We start from the raw sequence: 20,027 nt of genomic DNA, 5'->3' as shown, positions 1-20,027 counted from the left end.
ACACACAAGGAGACGAAGCAGAAGAACGAGGAAGTTACAGCCATGGCGACGCCGTCTGTAATGGAGTGATTCTATGTTGTCTGTTGCCATCTCTTGGTGAATGTTGGCTATAGCGTTATGGGGTTGCTTTTTGATTGGCTAACGATTTACGTGGTGTTGTGCACCCGACAGCAAGTGACTCTCGCCAGTATGCAAATGGCAGAACAAAGGTTACTCAAATAGTGTTTTTTTAGAGTAACCAGCAAGCACAGTACAGTTAGTAGAACAACTGTGTTTTTATTACTGTGTATTTGATAGGTGCCGTCTGAAATTCAACTATTTCTTTTATTTGTATATTTAATAAAATAATATATATAGCTAGAATTCACTGAAAGTCAAGTATTTCATATCTATATATATATATATATAGATATGAAATACTTGAGTTGGTGAATTATACTCCTCCCATCTTAACCACGCCCCCGTCTAAACCATGCCCCCAACCACGCCTCTGCCCCACCACCCGACAACGCCCCCCTACCCCCCACCTCCCGAAATCGGAGAACTCAAGGTTGGCAAGTATGGTAAAACCTCTTAACTGTAACCTTGACAAGTACAGAAAAATGGGTCTGCAAATTATTAAATGAGCAAAAAAATTTAATTTATATTTTAGTTGCTTTCTTTACCGCATTTTTTGGATCATAAGATGCACTTAAAATCCTTTCATTTTCTCAAAATTTGACATTCCGCCTTATAACTAGGTGCGCCTTATGTACTTTTTAAGTCTGGTTGTTTTTACCGGCCTTGAAGCACTTTTATTTGGTAAATTGTGTGATGATAAGTGTGACCAGTAAATGGCAGTCACACATAAGAGATACATGTGGACTGCGGGTTGACTGCCGCCCGTTCAGTAAATGTCGCGAGCAAGTACCGGTAAGCAAAACTGATATTTCATTGAGAGGATAGAACAGGGGTCCCCAAAATGTTTGAGTTTTTGAAAATTTTGGTCAGGGGCTGAGCTGTATATTGATGGAGATAGATAACTTTTTTAAATCCAAGTTATATTTTAGAATAGCTAAGTGTGGGCAATTTGTAGACATTGAAGTTGGAATGTAGCGGGAGGTCAGGGACGGCGTGGCGCAGTGGGAGAGTGGCCGTGCGCAATCCGAGTGTCCCTGGTTCAAATCCCACCTAGTACCAACCTCGTCACGTCCGTTGTGTCCTGAGCAAGACACTTCACCCTTGCTCCTGATGGGTGCTGGTTGGCGCCTTGCATGGCAGCTCCCTCCATCAGTGTGTGAATGTGTGTGTGAATGGGTAAATGTGGAAGTAGTGTCAAAGCGCTTTGAGTACCTTGAAGGTAGAAAAGCGCTATACAAGTACAACCCATTTATAACACTCTTTTCTTAATCTCAACTGTCCGAGGCAAAGAGGAAGGGTGCAGGAGAAGAAGGGGGGCCGGTGAGAGGGAGTGAGAGGCGAGAGTTGGGGAGTAGAATTAGATCAATTTGGGCAATGCGATTGAAAGGTTGTTGTATCAAAGATTGGTCTCCTAGAGCTCTAGAATAAAATATCAAGATAATGTACTCTGTCTCAGGGATTCATTTATAACCAGCTTATGTGTCATCGAACCAACCTGGGAGGTGACTGGCAGAAGACCGGGTCAAACCCAACAATATATATATATATATATATATATACATATATATATATACATATATATACATATATATATATATACATATATATATATATATATATATATATATACACATACATATATATATATATATATACATATATATATATATATATATATATATATATATATACATACATATATATATATATACATATGTATATATATATATATATATATATATATATATATACATACATATATATATATATATATATACACATATATACATATATATATATATATATATATATATATATATATATATATATATACACATACATATATATATATATATATACATATATATATATATATATATATATATATATATATACATACATATATATATATATACATATGTATATATATATATATATATATATATATATATATACATACATATATATATATATATATATACACATATATACATATATATATATATATATATATATATATATATATATATATTTATATTCCGAGCATGATGATGTCACGTTATCAATGAAAAAATGCATTTTTAGACAATATGATTTGCCTGACTGGCTATAACACACCAAGAATGACAAGCGGTAGAAATTGGATTAGAAAGAACTAATCCGTATCCGGCCCGCGGGCCGTAGTTTGGGGGACCCCTGGTATAGAACATTATACACGGTGTTCAAAAATCTAACTCCAACTTTGCTAATCTACGAAGCCGCACCATTTTATGGAACACGGAGCATTAAGGCTGCCTTAGTCAGACGTACAGTGCTTCAACATACGAGTATTATGGTGTGTGTATAAGAAGCCCTAAATGGCACCTATTAGGGGATATATTATGTGGTGTCTTGTTTCACAATATTACGCAAAAGCAACGTTTCTTACCTATTGGTACCTGCTGATGTGTATTTGGGGTCTGCATAAGTCCCAAAAATGTTTGAGTGCGTCTGCCATTGTAGCTGTGCCTTAGTAAATAAGTTAATTTTTGTCTATTCTATTGTTGTGAGGCATTCATCCTCCTTTGTTGTCATTTCTAATACAAAGTAGCTTACAGTTCTAACTTCTGTCAGTAGACTCGCTATGGAAGCGCTAAAAACTACCAGTAAAACAACGATGACGGGGAGAAAACTCGGTCAAAGTGGAGGCACGTAAAAAAGACCGCCCACAAAAAACGGTGCATCCGAAAGAGACGGTCAGAAAACGGCTTGGAGATGGTCTGTAAAACATAATCTACGTATTCATTCTGCTTGTGTTTACTAACCTCCAAGCCATTTTATTTGCTAAATTGTGTAAAAAGTGTGACCAGTAAATGGCAGTCACACATAAGAGATACAAGTGGACTGCGGGTTGACTGACACTTGTTCAGTAAATGTTGCAAGCAATTACCAGTAAACAAGCAACACCAAAACTTTGATTTTTCCTTGAGAGTATAGAACATTATACACGGTGCTCAAAAATATGCTAAAATGTTTAACTACAACCAGGGGCGTCACTAGCTTTTAAGGACAGAGGGTGCTTAGCCCCCAGGAGATGAACAGGATGTGAGCGAACGTAGCGCACGAGTACAACACTTCACAAAAGCCTTAACAAAGACTAAGAAATTATTCTTTGTTATTATTATTTCAGTTGGTTAAGGAAATTAAATATATATGGAAGTCTGAATAGAAGTGACAAATGTTTATGTATACTGTAAGAAAGACTTAGAGTCCGCCTGCTGATCTGAAAAAGAGCCAAAGCTGTCAAAGAGCTGAGAGACCATCTTCAAAGTGCAATGCTGAAACAAATAATGCAAACATCCATCCATCCATTTTCTACCGCTTTTTCCCTTTCGGGGTCGCGGGGGGCGCTGGCGCCTATCTCAGCTACGATCGGGCGGAAGGCAGGGTACAGCCTGGACAAGTCGCTACCTCATCGCAGGGCCAACACAGATAGACAGACAACATTCACACTCACATTCACACACTAGGGCCAATTTAGTGTTGCCAATCAACCTATCCCCAGGTGCATGTCTTTGGAGGTGGGAGGAAGCCGGAGTACCCGGAGGGAACCCACGCATTCACGGGGAGAACATGCAAACTCCACACAGAAAGATCCCAAGCCTGGATTTGAACCCAGGACTGCAGAACCTTCGTATTGTGAGGCAGACGCACTAACCCCTCTTCCACCGTGAAGCCCCAAATAATGCAAACAATAAAATCTAACTTCCAGGGTAAAAAAATGCACGGGACGATGGCTTTTAAAAATGTTTTTTCTTTTTCTTTTTATGTATTTATTAATTTTACATTTTATATGGGCTTCACGGTGGAAGAGGGGTTAGTGCGTCTGCCTCACAATGCGAAGGTCATGAGTAGTCAGGGTTCAATCCCGGGCTCGGGATCTTTCTGTGTGGAGTTTGCATGTTCTCCCCGTGAATGCGTGGGTTCCCTCCGGGTACTCCGGCTTCCTCCCACCTCCATAGACATGCACCTGGGGATAGGTTGATTGGCAACACTAAATTGGCCCTAGTGTGTGAATGTGAGTGTGAATGTTGTCTGTCTATCTGTGTTGGCCCTGCGATGAGGTGGCGACTTGTCCAGGGTGTACCCCGCCTTCCGCCCGATTGTAGCTGAGATAGGCGCCAGTGCCCCCCGCGACCCCGAAAGGGAATAAGCGGTAGAAAATGGATGGATGGATGGAAGAAACACAAAACTTAAAAACTAAATTATTTACAATTGCAGACACAAAGTTTTGTGCAGCTTGACCACAGAGTTGAGAAGGAGCAAATAGCTTCAATATTTGTATGTGAAAATCACAAAGAAATCTTCTGTGGGAGGATGACGCTCCTACAGGTATTTGGTTTACAAACTTTCAGCCCCACCTAAAGCAAAATTCACCAGCCACCACTGATTATGATGCAGTCATATTTTAAGCATAACATAATACAATACTCTCTTAACAGTATAACTGTTGTCAAGATAAGTAGAAACCCCCCCCCCCTTAGAGGACATATCTCCCGACGTATTTCCCCGCGTTAGGGGCTAGAAGCAAGGCTGGACCGTAGGGCCCTGTGTATACTATACCTGGTGTATAATGAAGGCCAGGAATGTATTCTCATCTGTGATAGTACTCACAAAAAGTGATTGTGTATAATAATCAGGTATGTTAAACATCATGTGAAATAATAGGTGACCTTTGACCCACATTCATGTATGGCAGACAGTGTTAATTTTGTTGACGAAAATTTTTTGTCATAGTTATCGTCAACGACCTTTTTTTCTGACTAAAACGAGACAATAACTAAATAAAAAATAATTTACGTGGACTAAGACGATGACGAGGTGTATTGACATATTCGGCAACGAATAAAAAACGAGACGAAAATGTCTGCCAGAGACGAGATCCAATCGGAACTCATTTCGTTAGGAAGAGGCGGGAGGAGTTGGGAAGAGAATCAATCAGAGCGAGGTGGTAAGGAAGTTACGTAAACGTAGTTTGCGTTTGAGACTGACCCGGGAATGCGCTGCAGAAGACAACATGTCAACGCCGGGGAGGAAGAGGAGAGAGGACATATGGGGACATTTTATATTTGACGTCAAAGATAACAAGACGCAGTGTAAGAAAAGCAGCGCGAGGATTACGGGGAAAAACACAACAAACTTGAAGCGACATTTACAGTCGAATCACCCCGAAATCCACACACAGGTAAGCATTTTCCACAACATACAACTCACTCGACGTTATCCCGTTTATTACACGGCTTACTCGTGAAATACTAAATTTGAGACATGATTTTCATCAAAATACGACTTGTATCGGTGATTTGTCCGCTGTTTTGTTTTGACTTTCAGAAATTGAAGGGAAAGTTTACATATTACCCTTTGGTCGACTAAATCTACTGTAGTTTTCGTCGACTATAATCTTATGATATTTCGTCAACTAAAACTAGACTAAAACTAAAACAATTTAAACAACTAAATTATGACTAAAATAAATTACATTTTAGTCAAAAGACTATGACTAAAACTAAATCAAATTTCGCTGTGAAAATTAACACTGATGGCAGAGTGGAAAGCTACTCTAGACAACCATCTGCGTTAGTTAAAACCTTCCCAGTACGGGTGTAATGGTTGCAGAAACAAGACACTGATGAGGAACTTGTTATTCTGGGCCATAAACATCATGCAGATGTTGACAGAGTGCGTGCTGATGTGGGGGAATAACACGATGTTGGGTAATAACGGGATTTTGGGTAATAACGGGATGTTGGGTAAGAGTCTGACAAACTCCAGATGCAGCCAGTTTTAGGATAGCAACAAATATACTTGGCCAATTGAGTGTTGGTGCAGATGTCACATGTGTAATAACCAAGGTATCGTCGAGAATAATGTCATGTGTTGTATCGCCATAGCAATACCATAGCAACGGGGTAACCACCCCGAAACAGAGGGTATACAGCAAAGTTGAATTCGCTATTATACGGGATTTCCTACTTCTACGTTGCATCGAATGGACCACAAAAAAGACCTCTGAACTGCTTGAACTGAAATGAACATTTCCAGCTCTCCAAACAGAATTCGACTCGACAAACAAGACACTTTTCTCCATTTCCGATCTCCCCCTGCAACAAAGGCAAAAGGGAAACAAGACTTTCTGTCCAGCCGAGGAGTCAGGGCGTTGGCCACTCGGGCCTTGGCTCTCGGCCACCACCACTTCTCCTTTTTTGGCCTCCCCTCTTCTGCCTCGCAGCTGAAGGCTGGATGTGATCGCCGGGCCGGGCGACCCATCTGGCCTCCTCCAAATGGCATTTTTGGACACTTTTAGCTTTTTTCGCTTTTTGGAATGCTCGCTTCAATTCCTCCCCATTTAGGAACACTTTTCGGGTTTTAACTCGTTTGAACATCCTCAGTTGATTAATTGACACTTCAGTATTCCGATTTGTACTTTTTCCCATTTTGGGGTTTTTGTAGTTTTCGGTTTACCGTCTTTTATTTCATGATTTCTCCCTTTTTTGGGATAATCTCTTTTTAGGCTGTATTTGATACATCCTTCCAATTTAGGTACTTTTTGTAGTTTTCGGTTTACCGACTTGATTTTCGTTTTCCGATTTATGGGAATCGATGCGAGCTCTCCCTTTTTTGGGAACATTTCCGACATCCCCTGAAAAACCTTGCACAGTAAGACCCATCTCAACTTTTATTATGATAGATTTAGAGATACACTGATTTTAGATACGATTATTTGATTATTGATGATTATTGTGAGTGATTTATTGCAATGATTTTAATTATGATTCCTTGATTGTTGATGATTATTGGGAATGATTTATTACGCTATCGAACCTGTATTAAAAAGCATCATATAAAGACAGAAGAATTTCATGTCCCTGTTTACCACCTCGTCCTTGATGTAATGTTTTAGGGCTTTCATGTGTCCAACACCTAGCTCTGAAGGGTCACTCCAACGCAGTCCACTTACAATATGTCCTGTAAGGGCTTTTACATATACGAGCCCCCGAATTTAACCTAGTCAGTAACAAGAGCCAGGATTCATTAGAGGTGAGCTACCCATAAACGGCGGGATCTGTGATTTAGACCTGGTCTTACGAGATAGGCTTCTCTGCTGGGGAGATCACGGAAGGAAGAAGGACAGACGCCGGACCACCGGAACCATCCCAGGGTAGTAGAACTAGGCTAATCGCCTCGCCATCCAGCTGAGTAGGACCCACGTCGGTGGAGCAGCCGGTAAGACCGGTTGACCCGAGGGGACATTACCCGTAGGACGGAGTGCTGGATTTTGACTGGCAATAGGTATTGTGCGTCAATTACCGGAATCTAACACTGTAACCAGGAATAAGTCTTCAAGTAACAATATTCAAATACTAACTTTATTGGGTAAGACGGACTTTGGTTTTATTCTGAATCCAGTGAAACAGATTGGTGGTTTTAGCAGATTATAAACACTTTCAGGTGTTTATATATGTTTAAGTATTTGGCAGACACTTTTATCCAATTAACATACATGAAAACTACATATTAAACAATCACTGTAAACATGATCGTTTACGGGAAGAATGTAATAGAAAATATCAATACAAAGTCTCAAGACAGAATAAACCCTGTGCTGTTGCAGCAACCGAGAGACAGTTTATTGGTCCGTAAGATATATAGATATCTAGTATATTAGTACATTGTTTGCGTAGGATATACACATGTATATATAACCTAATCATATTGTTTCTTTAACTTAAAAATAGCTTACCGTTTTTCCCCCCTTCTCCGGGATTATATTCCCAGTTTTGATCTTGGATGTCTGGTCACTTATAGCCTATAAGAATATTCTATTACTGTTAAACAAACTTTCAACAGGCCAAAAAATTAGTCCTTTATCATAGTTACACGCATGACAAAAAAGCGCGTGAAAATCAGTGGTATTCAGTGAGATAAAATGCGCTAACAGTTAATTGCTCCTGCCAAAAAAATTGCATTGAGTGGAGTGGATCCCCACTCCAAGATGGCGGCCGCGCGTCTCGTCTCGTCAGCGCCAGTAGGCAGTAGCGCTCCTTACGCTATGAAGTGAGGGGAAACTGAGTGAATAATGACAGGTTATATGATTATTTATTTTAAACTCTTATTCGGGCCACTTTAAAATGAATATTTCGGCATGTATTTAAAAAAAAAAAGAAAAGAAATAAAAATAAAACGCCAAAGTATTTAGGGGGGCTTATTTCAGCTTGAGCCCCCCTAAAATAGGCCTAGTGACACCCCTGACTACAACTTTCATAAGCTACGAAGCTGCACCGTTTTATGGAATGCGGAGCACTACGGCTGCTGTAGTCAGACGTACAGTGCTTCAACATACAGGTTTTATGGTGTGTGTATAAGAACCCCAAAATGACACCTATGATGGGATATGTTATCTGGTGTTGTGTTTCACAAAACACCAGGGGCGGCATAGCTCGGTTGGTAGAGTGGCCGTGCCAGCAACTTGAGGGTTGCAGGTTCGATTCCCGTTTCCGCCATCCTAGTCACTGCCGTTGTGTCTTTAAGCAAGACACTTTACCCACCTGCTCCCAGTGCCCCCACACTGGTTTAATTGTAACATAGATATTGAGTTTCACTATGTAACGCACTTTGAGTCACTAGAGAAAAGCACTATATAAATATAATTCACTTGACTACACAATATTAGAAAAAAATAACTTTTCTTACCTTTTGGTACCTGCTGATGTGTATTTGGGATTTACAGTACATAAGTCCCAAAAATGTTTTCACACGTCCGCCATTGTAGCCGTGCCGTAGTCAATAAAGGTTAGGGTCAAGGTATTTATCCTGCTCTGTTGCCATTTTCTAATCTAAAGTAGCACACAGTTTTAACTTCTTTCTATGGAAATGCTAAAAACTACCGATACAACAAAGATGACGGGGAGAAAATGCTGTCAAAGAGGAGGCACGTAAATAAGACCACCCACAAAACGGCGCATCCTGAAGCAACTGTCAGAAAACGACTTGAAGATGGTCTGTAAAACATAATCCATGCAACATTTTGACCAAAGAACCACCATTACATGTTATGTAGACCACTAGGAAGTGTTTTACATCTACAAAAATAAATTAACTTTTTATAAGTCTTATAATCTGGTGCACTCTATGGTCCAAAAAATACAATAATCATGTATTAAGCATAACTAATACAAATTTATAAAATCAGAACCCGGACCTTTGAATACTTGGACGTAGATTCCACACAATAGAGCACACATGCAAGCAGTGGGTGCTGTGATGTGTGTGGAGGTGAACCGCAGAAAGATTTTCAAACGTTGGAAATGTATTGTTATCAATGCACATGTGGATGATACACATTTATTAGAAGAAATAAATGCAGTTTATCCATCCATCCATCCATCCATTTTCAACTGTGTGTTCCTCTTAAATAACTTAAGCAAGAAATCTGCGTTCTAAGAACTCCAGCTCATTAGTGATTCCCAGAGCCCAAGTAAAGTCTGCAGGCTATAGAGCGTTTTCTAGTATTCCAATACTCAGGAATGCCCTTCCGATAACAGTTAGAGATGCTATCTCATTAGAAGCATTTAACTCCCATCTTAAAACTCATTTGAACACGCCAGCCTTTGAATACACCCCCCCCTTTTTAGACCAGTTGATCTTTCTGCTCTGCCCCCCTCTCCTGCGTAGAGAGGTTATTAGGTGACCACAGATGTGGTGTTCAAAGTCGGGACCCGGGGTGAACCACTCATCTGTGCATCAGTTGGGTATGTCTCTGCGCTGCTGACTTGTCTCCGTTCAAGATGATCCCCTGCTGGCCCCACTATGGACTGAACTCTCACTATTATGTTCGATCCACTATGGACTGGACTTTCACACTTTAATACCAGATCCACTCGACGTCCATTGCCATCTGCAGTCCTCACCAAAGTTTCTCATTGTATCCCATTGGGTTGAGTTTTTTTCTTGCCCTGATAGGGGATCTGAGCGGAGGATGTCTTTGTGGCTTGCGCAGCCCTTTGAGACACTTGTGATTTAGGGCTGTATGAATAAATGTTTAAAATTAATTGAAGCTGCATTTAAAAGTCGATGGAATAATTAGAGCCATTAAATACGTGTACGCTTTAGTCATTAGCATAATTGCTGACTAATAGACTACCAAAATAATCGTTAGTTGCAGCCCTAGTTAATACATGTGGTCAGTATCGGTATCAAGGATGATCAGTATCGGAATCGACAGCATCGGAACATTCCCAATCTAAAGCAGGCGTGTCAGAAATAAAAGATGTGGGGGCTAAATTGGTGCATTTTGTACATTACATTTGCTGAAACCAATCTGGTTTCATTTTTAGAAAAAACCTAACGGCCAATAAAATTCTAGAAAACGTCCCGTAGGCCACACTATTCTGACGCTTTTATCGATGGAAAACATTTTTTTTTTTTTATAGTGTTGTGAGTTACTCTCCCATTGTTTTCTATTAATTTGTCACACGTCCTTTTAGGTCTACAGGCGCCATGTGACGGTGATATAAATGAGCTGTCAGCGTGGATCAAATAACCGCGGGCTCCCAGACCATTACGCTGAAAATGGAGAGGAGAATCAATGCAACTAAAACAAAATACTTCCAGGTATCCGTGCTCTTCTATTCGGGACAGATCTGCCAAATTTACACCCCATTCCCGATTGGCCCTAAAAAAGCAGCACGGGGAGTATGAGAGGGAACATTTGCATATTATCAGTGGAGTAAAAAAAAAAAAAAAAAAAAGATAGTGGATGTGTTATGTGCTTGTAAAACAAAGAGAGCTGCTGCTACTGCTGCTGCTGGCCTGGCTCTAGAGAGGCTGCAGTGTTCGCGTCCTCCCACATCCAGCAGAAATAGTTGCTGCTCCTAACAAAACATTGTTAGCAGCGTTCGAGTGTGTCACATCTCTCTGCACATACACTCTTGTTAGCACAGCTTGTAGGCCTATTTGCACTGCACACACACACGCACACACACGCACAGAAAAATATGAGCCAGAGACCGCATTTTCCTCAGAAGTCAGGCACAGGCTCTGCACGGCTTCTGGCCTTTTGAACCAACCGTCTGCTGAGAGAGAATGAGCCCGACAATACCTTGTTCCACGGAAGAGACACCAGGCCGGATGGAATAGATTCCCTCATTACACGGGCGCCTATTATTGCCATTAGTGGGCTCTTAAACACAGAACGGAAAGGATTCATTCAGTCCTGGCCACTGGCACCGCCCTGAGTGCGGAATACACGCTTAATAGAAATAATAGCATCGTCACTTACATCCACAGGGCATGAATATTCATAAATTAAAAAAAAGAGGCCTGCTGCCAGATGATAACACTCCGCTTGCTCGAATGCAACAGATGAGGGGTTTGCCATGAGTGCGCTAATTGCGCGAAAACATCCTTGGCTCATGCAAATAGTCAGGTAATCAACTAAAGGATCTGCTCAGAAGTGAACAACAAGGGCACTCGGAGGAAGAAGTTCAAATGAAGCAGCTGGGATGAAGCGCACGAGCAATGAAAGGGACCAATTTTAAGTCTCATTGTAGCCGTTTTAGGAAAAAAACAAACGAAAATTGGTCACATGTGCGGTTCTTTCATGTTCATTATTGAAGGCAGACACTTTGATTTGGAAAATACATCCGTGCTTTGGAAATATCACCACTTTGTTGTGTTTTTACTCTCAAAAAATAGCAAGTTGACTCATGTGGTTAATCACAACAAATAATTGCATTAATCATGTTATGTTTTAACTACGGGAGATGACGGCAGACTAAGACCAGGTAACAGTATGTCCAAAGATTTATTATATACAGTAAATATATACATAAATCTATAATACTACTAATCATAATACTGCTAATGAATAAACCAAGGAAATGAAGTGTGACCAAAACTCAAGTGTGTATGGTGTAAGGCTATGTGTGTAGATTAGCTGAGGTGTGTCTTACCAAAATGTTGACGAGAGCGAAAGGCGCTAGTCGAGGGACAGATGCTAGCTCAGAGGCTAGCCTGGGGACTGGTGCTAGCTCAGAGGCTAGCCTGGGGACTGGAGCTAGCTCGGACGCTAGCCTCGGGACTGGTGCTAGCTCGGAGGCTAGCCAGGGAACTGGTGGCTGTGGCTGAGAAAAGCGTGAGACAGGTGGAATTACTTTGGCAGGAGGTAGCCTGTCTGGGTGCTGCTGCGCCACCACACCAGCACAGCCACCAGTACTATCCCCCCTTCCAAAATCGGATGCCAGACGCTTCCTGCAGACTGAGGAACAGTCTCTAAGGGTGGGAAGAGGGTGTCCAGGCGACGAGAAAATTCCTCTTTGCTAATATTGCTACTGAACATCCCCTTCCAAGACATGTTGACGGGACAAGAAAAAATCGTCCCGTGTGGAGCAAAAAAAAGAAAAAAAGACAGTAAATGGGAGAAGAGGAGGAAAAAAAATAAATTCACAGGGGGCTGAACGAAAGTCACTGGGGCAGGGCTAAGGTACTGGGCCGTCAGGTCCCTAATCAATTGGCCGGATTATACTGTTATGTTTTAACTAAGGGAGATGACGGCAGACTAACACCAGGTGGCAGTATGTCTAAAGATTTATTATATATAGTAAATATATACATAAATCTATAATACTACTACTAATAATAATACTGCTAATTAATAAACCAAGGAAATGAAGTGTGACCAAAACGCAAGTGTGTATGGTGTAAGGCTATGTGTGTAGATTAGCTGAGGTGTGTCTTACCAAAATGTTGACGAGAGCGAAAGGCGCTAGTCGAGGGACAGATGCTAGCTCAGAGGCTAGCCTGGGGACTGGTGCTAGCTCAGAGGCTAGCCTGGGGACTGGAGCTAGCTCGGACGCTAGCCTCGGGACTGGTGCTAGCTCGGAGGCTAGCCAGGGAACTGGTGGCTGTGGCTGAGAAAAGCGTGAGACAGGTGGAATTACTTTGGCAGGAGGTAGCCTGTCTGGGTGCTGCTGCGCCACCACACCAGCACAGCCACCAGTACTATCCCCCCTTCCAAAATCGGATGCCAGACGCTTCCTGCAGACTGAGGAACAGTCTCTAAGGGTGGGAAGAGGGTGTCCAGGCGACGAGAAAATTCCTCTTTGCTAATATTGCTACTGAACATCCCCTTCCAAGACATGTTGACGGGACAAGAAAAAATCGTCCCGTGTGGAGCAAAAAAAAGAAAAAAAGACAGTAAATGGGAGAAGAGGAGGAAAAAAAATAAATTCACAGGGGGCTGAACGAAAGTCACTGGGGCAGGGCTAAGGTACTGGGCCGTCAGGTCCCTAATCAATTGGCCGGATTATACTGTTATGTTTTAACTAAGGGAGATGACGGCAGACTAACACCAGGTGGCAGTATGTCTAAAGATTTATTATATATAGTAAATATATACATAAATCTATAATACTACTACTAATAATAATACTGCTAATTAATAAACCAAGGAAATGAAGTGTGACCAAAACGCAAGTGTGTATGGTGTAAGGCTATCTGTGTAGATTAGCTGAGGTGTGTCTTACCAAAATGTTGACGAGAGCGAAGGAAAGCGGAAGTCCGTGGGAAAACGTATCCAAGCGGGAGGTCGAGAATCCAAAAGGCAGTCCGGGAGGCAAGGGGAATAACAGGGGATCCAGGACAAACACGGGGAGTGTCAGGTACAGGAGGCTATAATCCGGCTAGTGATGGCAGGTTGTCCAGGTCTATAAAGGCAGCGCAGTCATTACCATCAGGTGTGAAGATTCCCGGTGATTGATTGCAGCTGGCGGATGCTGCAGGGCGGAGAAGCGCGCAGCTCGTTCCTGGATGTGTGCGCCTGTGGGCGTGTCCCGAGGTGCGCACAGATGGACGAGCGGTGCTGGTAGGGGTCTGAACCGTAACACATGTGTATCCATTCATCCATCTATTTTCTACCACTTGTCCCTCTCAAGGTCGCGGGGGGTGGTGGAGCCTATCTTAGCTAACATGAATTGATTAGCGTGGACTTAAACAAGTTGAAAAACGTATTCGGGTGTTACCATTAAGTGGTCAACTGTACGGAATATGAACTGAACTGTGCAATCTACTAATAAAAGTTTCAATCAATCAAAAAAAGCTGCATTTGGGCGGAAGTCGGGCTACACCCTGGACAAGTCGCCATCTCATCGCAGGGCCAACACAGATAGACAGACAACATTCACACTCACATTTACACACGAGGCACAATTTAGTGTTGCCCATCAACCTATCCCCAGGTACCTGGAGGGAACCCACGCAGTCACGGGGAGAACATGCTAACTCCACAGAGAAAGACCTCGAGCCCGGGGACCGGACTCAGGACCTTCGTTAAAAATAGCAAGTTGACTCATGTGATTCATCACAACAACGGAATGCATTAATCATGTATAGTCTCAGATTAATCCATCCATCCATCCATTTTCTACCGCTTATTCCCTTTTGGGGTCGCTGGTGCCTATCTCAGCTACAATCGGGCGGAAGGCGGCGTACACCCTGGACAAGTCGCCACCTCATCGCAGGGCCAACACATATAGACAGACAACATTCACACTCACATTCACACACTAGGACCAATTTAGTGTTGCCAATCAACCTATCCCCAGGTACCTGGAGGGAACCCACGCAGTCACGGGGAGAACATGCTAACTCCACAGAGAAAGACCTCGAGCCCCGGGATCGTACCCAGGACCTTCGATAAAAATAGCAAGTTGACTCATGTCATTCATCACAACAAAAGAATGCATTAATCATGTATAGTCGCAGATTAAGCACGCAATCTATTCTGACCCCTTAGGCTCCTTTACTGTACCTGAACAGTGGATGGTTACCTGGAAGGCGACGTGGGTTGTGATACGGTCAGTGATCAGGTCATTGCATACGCCAGTGCAAAGATGAGTGAAAAGACTCTGACGGTTCACTGGAAAGTTCTTCAATAGCTTCAAAATTAACCCTTTATACTTTAAACCAGACCTGGACAAATTAAGGCCCGGGGGCCGCATGCGGCTCGTTAAGCGTTTCAATCTGGCCCGCCGGACATTCCCCCCAAATTTTTTTAGATCTTTAAGATGGAAACTGTAGCTACCATTATGATGTGCAGTGATGTTTTCAAATGACCCTAAATCTTGGATTATACAAAGTATTTCAATGGTTGGAATCCGCGCTTTTGCATGATATACTAGTTACTATGGTAATATAAGTCATAGCAGCTCAGAGGAGGCACCAAGCAGTGTGGGTGGGGAGCGTTTCCACAGAGCGGCCAGCCTGAAATGCGGGTGTCAGGGACAGACACAGAAGGAGATTTTTACAACAAAGTTTTAAAGCTTAGTGATATATCAGATATATCAGATTGTAAGTGGGTTGTTTTCTTACCTTTCGCGTTCATATGTCGCTGTGTTTGTTGCATTTTTGTTGCGTTTTGCTTGATTGCAAAATATGTCGATCGAGAGAGAGTGTGACATTGACATGTTGTCAATATTCAGTGTTTTATCGTTCATAGGTAATATTGTAAACGTCACATTCTTTATTTTCATGTATACTCTGGGTGTCATTCAGTAAAAAAAAAGGAAAATTCAATTCTGTTTTTTTGGGCGGTCTGTCATAACGTTTTTAGCATTCAATCAGACATTATTGAGAGGTTTTGTATTAGTGTTCCTAAAAATAGATATACCGGCCCCCAGAAACATTTTTTTCTCTAAATTTGACACCCCGAGGCAAAATAATTGCCCAGGCCTGCTTTAAAAGTTAAATAAATTGCATTCAAGTAAAGCATTTAAAAATGTTTACATTATGTAAGCATGTAATTTAGTGTAATTAATCACGGTTAATCCAAATTTAATAGGTAATCACTAAATAAAAAAATAAAAAAAATTACATTACTATTAATGTGGGACGTCATGGGAAAAGTAATAGACATCAGATAATACATTTAAAAAATGCTCCATCCGTTTAGATGCTGATATAGACCATTTCACAAAATAAACATCATGGTAACACTTTAGTACAGGGAACATATTCTAAGTAACAAAGACTTAATTAAGAGTTATTTGGACACTAGGGGAACATATAAGGGTTAGGGTTACTAATAAGAAATAATTCTGAGCTTATTGAGGGAATACTTTTAGTTAATGGCTTACTGGTTGTATACTAAGGCCATTGTCATGACGAGGATTATGGTGTGGATTGTTTTCCCGTCGTGCAAAGCGATTGGAGCGAAAACGGCGTGAAGGTAATGACATCTTTAATTATTATTAACTCAAAAAAAGGGAACAAATGAAAGGCGCTCACAGAGGAGGTACAAAAACTTGGCTATGAAACAAAACTCGCACAATGAGAGAACTATGAACATAAAACAAAACTTACAAACTATGGCATGAAAAACATACTTGGACCGAGAAAGAACATGGATCATCGGGTGTGTAGGAGGTGATAGTGGGTGATGTCGCCAGGCTGACTGCTGGCAGTGATTAGTGGTGCAGTGACTGACAGGTGTGTGAGTCCAAACAAATCAGGTGCTTGAGTTGTGAACACATAACAGGTGAACTGATTGGTAGGCATGGAAAGAAAAACAACCTGGGTGCGCAAAAACAGTAACTAATGGAGTCAAAAACAAAACATAAGATAACTAAACAGAACATGATCACAAAGACATGACAGCCATACAGAATAAGGCATTAAAGGCCCACTGAAATGAGATTTTCTTATTGAAACGGGGATAGCAGGTCCATTGTATGTGTCATACTTGATCATTTCGCGATATTGCCATATTTTTGCTGAAAGGATTTAGTAGAGAACATCCACGATAAAGTTCGCAACTTTCAGGTGCTAAGAGAAAAGCCCTGCCTCTACCGGAAGTCGCAGACGATGACGTCACATGTTGATGGTTCCTCACATATTCACATTGATTTTAATGGGAGCCTCCAACAAAAAGTGCTATTCGGACCGAGAAAACGACAATTTGCCCATTAATTTGAGCGAGGATGAAAGATTTGTGTTTGAGGATATTGATAGCGACAGACTAGAAAGAAAAAAAAAGTTTAAAAAAAAAACGCGATTGCATTGGGACGGATTCTGATGTTTTTAGAGACATTTACTAGGATAATTCTGGGAAATCCCTTATCTTTCTATTGTGTTGCTAGTGTTTTAGTGAGATAAATAGTACCTGATAGTCAGAGGTGTACGTCCACGGGTGGCTTGACGCCAATGTCTCAGGGGAGTCGACGGCAGCTTTATGGACGGCACAAGCTCAGCTTTTCTTCGGTAAGAAGCGACTTTTTACCACAATTTTCTCACCGAAACCTGCTGGTTGACATTGCGTCGTGATTCATGTTCTCTTGACCGCGCTCTGATCCATAGTAAAGTTTCACCTCCAGGAATTTTAAAGAAAAAATCACCGTGTGTTTGTGTGGCTAAAGGCTAAAGCTTCTCAACTCCATCTTTCTACTGTGACTTCTCCAATATTAATTGAAGAAATTGCAAAAGATTCAGCAACACAGATCTCCAAAATACTGTGTAATTATGCCGTTAAAACAGACAACTTTTAGCTGTGTGTGTGCGCAGTGCTCATACTTCCTAAAAACCTGTGACGTCTTGCGTACACGTCATCATTACACAACGTTTTTAAGACGAAACTCCCGGGAAATTTTAAATTGTAATTTAGTAAACTAAAAAGGCCGTATTGGCATATGTTGCAATGTTAATATTTCATCATTGATATACAAACTATCAGACTGCGTGGTGGGTAGTAGTGGGTTTCAGTAGGCCTTTAATAAGTAAGCCAATATGTTACTAATTTGCATGTAAATAAGCAACTAATTAACGGTGAATATTTTCCCCATACTAAAGTGTTACCAACATCATAAATGCCACTTTTTTACAAAAATAACAACGCATACTTTGATTTACACATCAGTAATGTAAAAAACGAAAGCTTCTTTTAGTCAAGTCAAGCTTTAGTTATACAACACATTAAAACAACTTACATGGACCAAAGTGCTGCACAGGCAAATACAATAAAAGCATTAAAATAGAGAATAATAGACTAAACAGTAAACATAACATCAAAACAATTAATGGTAAAACAACATAAAACCAGTGTGAAGGTTGTTAGCAGGGTTTTAACATGCTGCAATGTTTGAGCAGCCCTTTTAACATTCGTCTTTGTAATCTTTTTAAAATGGACAAGCGGTAGAAAATGGATGGATGGTTGTTTTATGCAAACTACTCCCACAAGATGCTTAAAAAGACACACTACATGCTAGCTCCCCCTAGTGTTCACTTGAGAGCTGACATCTCTCTGCCTTGCAGCTGCAGACTCTTGACAGCAAAGAGTGATGGGCAAAGAAGAGAGTGAGAGACAGGAGAGGCCAACAAAGACCAGAGCAGTTCGTTATGAGCTTTCCCACTCAATCACCAGCAATAAGGAAAGCAAGACAAGGAAGCCATTATCTGTCATGTTTGATTACGAAGGCATGTGTGACGCTTCTGTCGGCCGGAAACACACAGCCAGTAGAAGACGCACCATGCCTTGACTGGGGTCTTGTTGTACAAATATATGGAGCCAAAGACAGGGCATTGAAAAACAAATGTGCCATTTAGGTCTGGAGGGAATAAAATGAACGAAAAAATTAAGTGTAAAACAGTTTTCTATTATTAGGCAAAGTGTTCTAAACGTTGATTGCATTGCATAATAATTCAATGCCATTGAAAAGATACATTGGACACTGGATGAACAGCATTTGTTGACTGTCCCCAATTCCTCGACTTTGATGTTTACCACAAAACATTTAAATCATTCAGAAATGCTACTGTTTGTATCTCACAACCACCCCCAGAATAATCACACTTTTTAATCCCCTCTGAAAAATATCCCACATGTAGGGTTGTCTCCATACCATTATTTTAGTACCGATAACAAAATGTATTTCGATACTTTTCTAAATAAAGAGGACCACAAAAAATGGCATTATTGTATTCATTTTGACAAAAAATCTTACGGTATATTCAGCTATGCTTCTTATTGCCTTTTTGTCCTTAAATAAAATCGTGAACATACTAGACAACTCATATTTTAGTAGTAAGTAAGCAAACAAAGGCTCCTAATTTGTCTGCTGACATATGCAGTAACATATTGTGTCATTTATCATTCTATTATTTTGTCTAAAGAATTGAGGACAAGCGGTAAAAAAGGAATTCTTAATCTACTTGTTCATTTGCTGTTAGTGTCTGGTTATTTTCTCTTTTAACATGATCCATCTACACTTCTGTTAAAATCTAATAATTACTAATTCTTCTGTTGTTTCATTTTTTACATTAGTTTTGGATGATTCCACAAATTTAGGTATCCATCCGATACCAAGCATTTACAGGATGTTACATTGGTCACAATTTAAGTCTTTGTGTGTCCAGGGAGGTATTTCCTGAGTTCATAAACATTATTTACATTTTTAAAAAACAAAAAAAGGTTTTGTGATGCCAAAAATACCGATGCAATCATAGTAGTATCGACTAGATACGCTCCTGTACTTGCTATCATTACAGTGGATGTCAGGTGTAGATCCACCCATGACATTTGTTTACATTGTGACGCCGGTGAGCTACAGTGTGTGGTGAAGCATGTTTAGCTATTCCTCGTCCTCCAGAGATAATGATACTTGTAAGATACTTACTTTATTTTTCAACCTGGAGGCGAGGATTAGTGATTTAGAAGTAGCTAAAACACTGCCGACTGCAGATGGACGTTAGCCGCTAGCTAGCTAGCCATGTATTAAAGCACCTCTTCCTGAGGGCATTTCAGTGTTATAGCTTCACCTTTATAGTTAGTTTTTAGGCCAAAATATGTCCGTTCTCCCTTTTCTGTCTACACACTGTGTCTG

At 40.9% G+C, this 20,027-nt stretch overlaps 1 protein-coding gene across 4 annotated transcripts in view; it reads right to left on the bottom strand.

Annotated features, from left to right (window-relative positions):
* LOC133568424 (dipeptidyl aminopeptidase-like protein 6) overlaps positions 1 to 20,027 on the bottom strand; it is a 287,193-nt gene that overhangs the window by 120,071 nt on the left and 147,095 nt on the right. The window lies entirely within an intron of this gene.

This window comes from Nerophis ophidion, linkage group LG14, assembly GCF_033978795.1.
Source record: "Nerophis ophidion isolate RoL-2023_Sa linkage group LG14, RoL_Noph_v1.0, whole genome shotgun sequence".
Classification (NCBI taxonomy): Eukaryota; Metazoa; Chordata; class Actinopteri; order Syngnathiformes; family Syngnathidae; genus Nerophis; species Nerophis ophidion.
The sequence above is the reverse complement of the archived record's forward strand: the minus strand, read 5'-3'. Positions and strand labels throughout refer to the sequence as shown.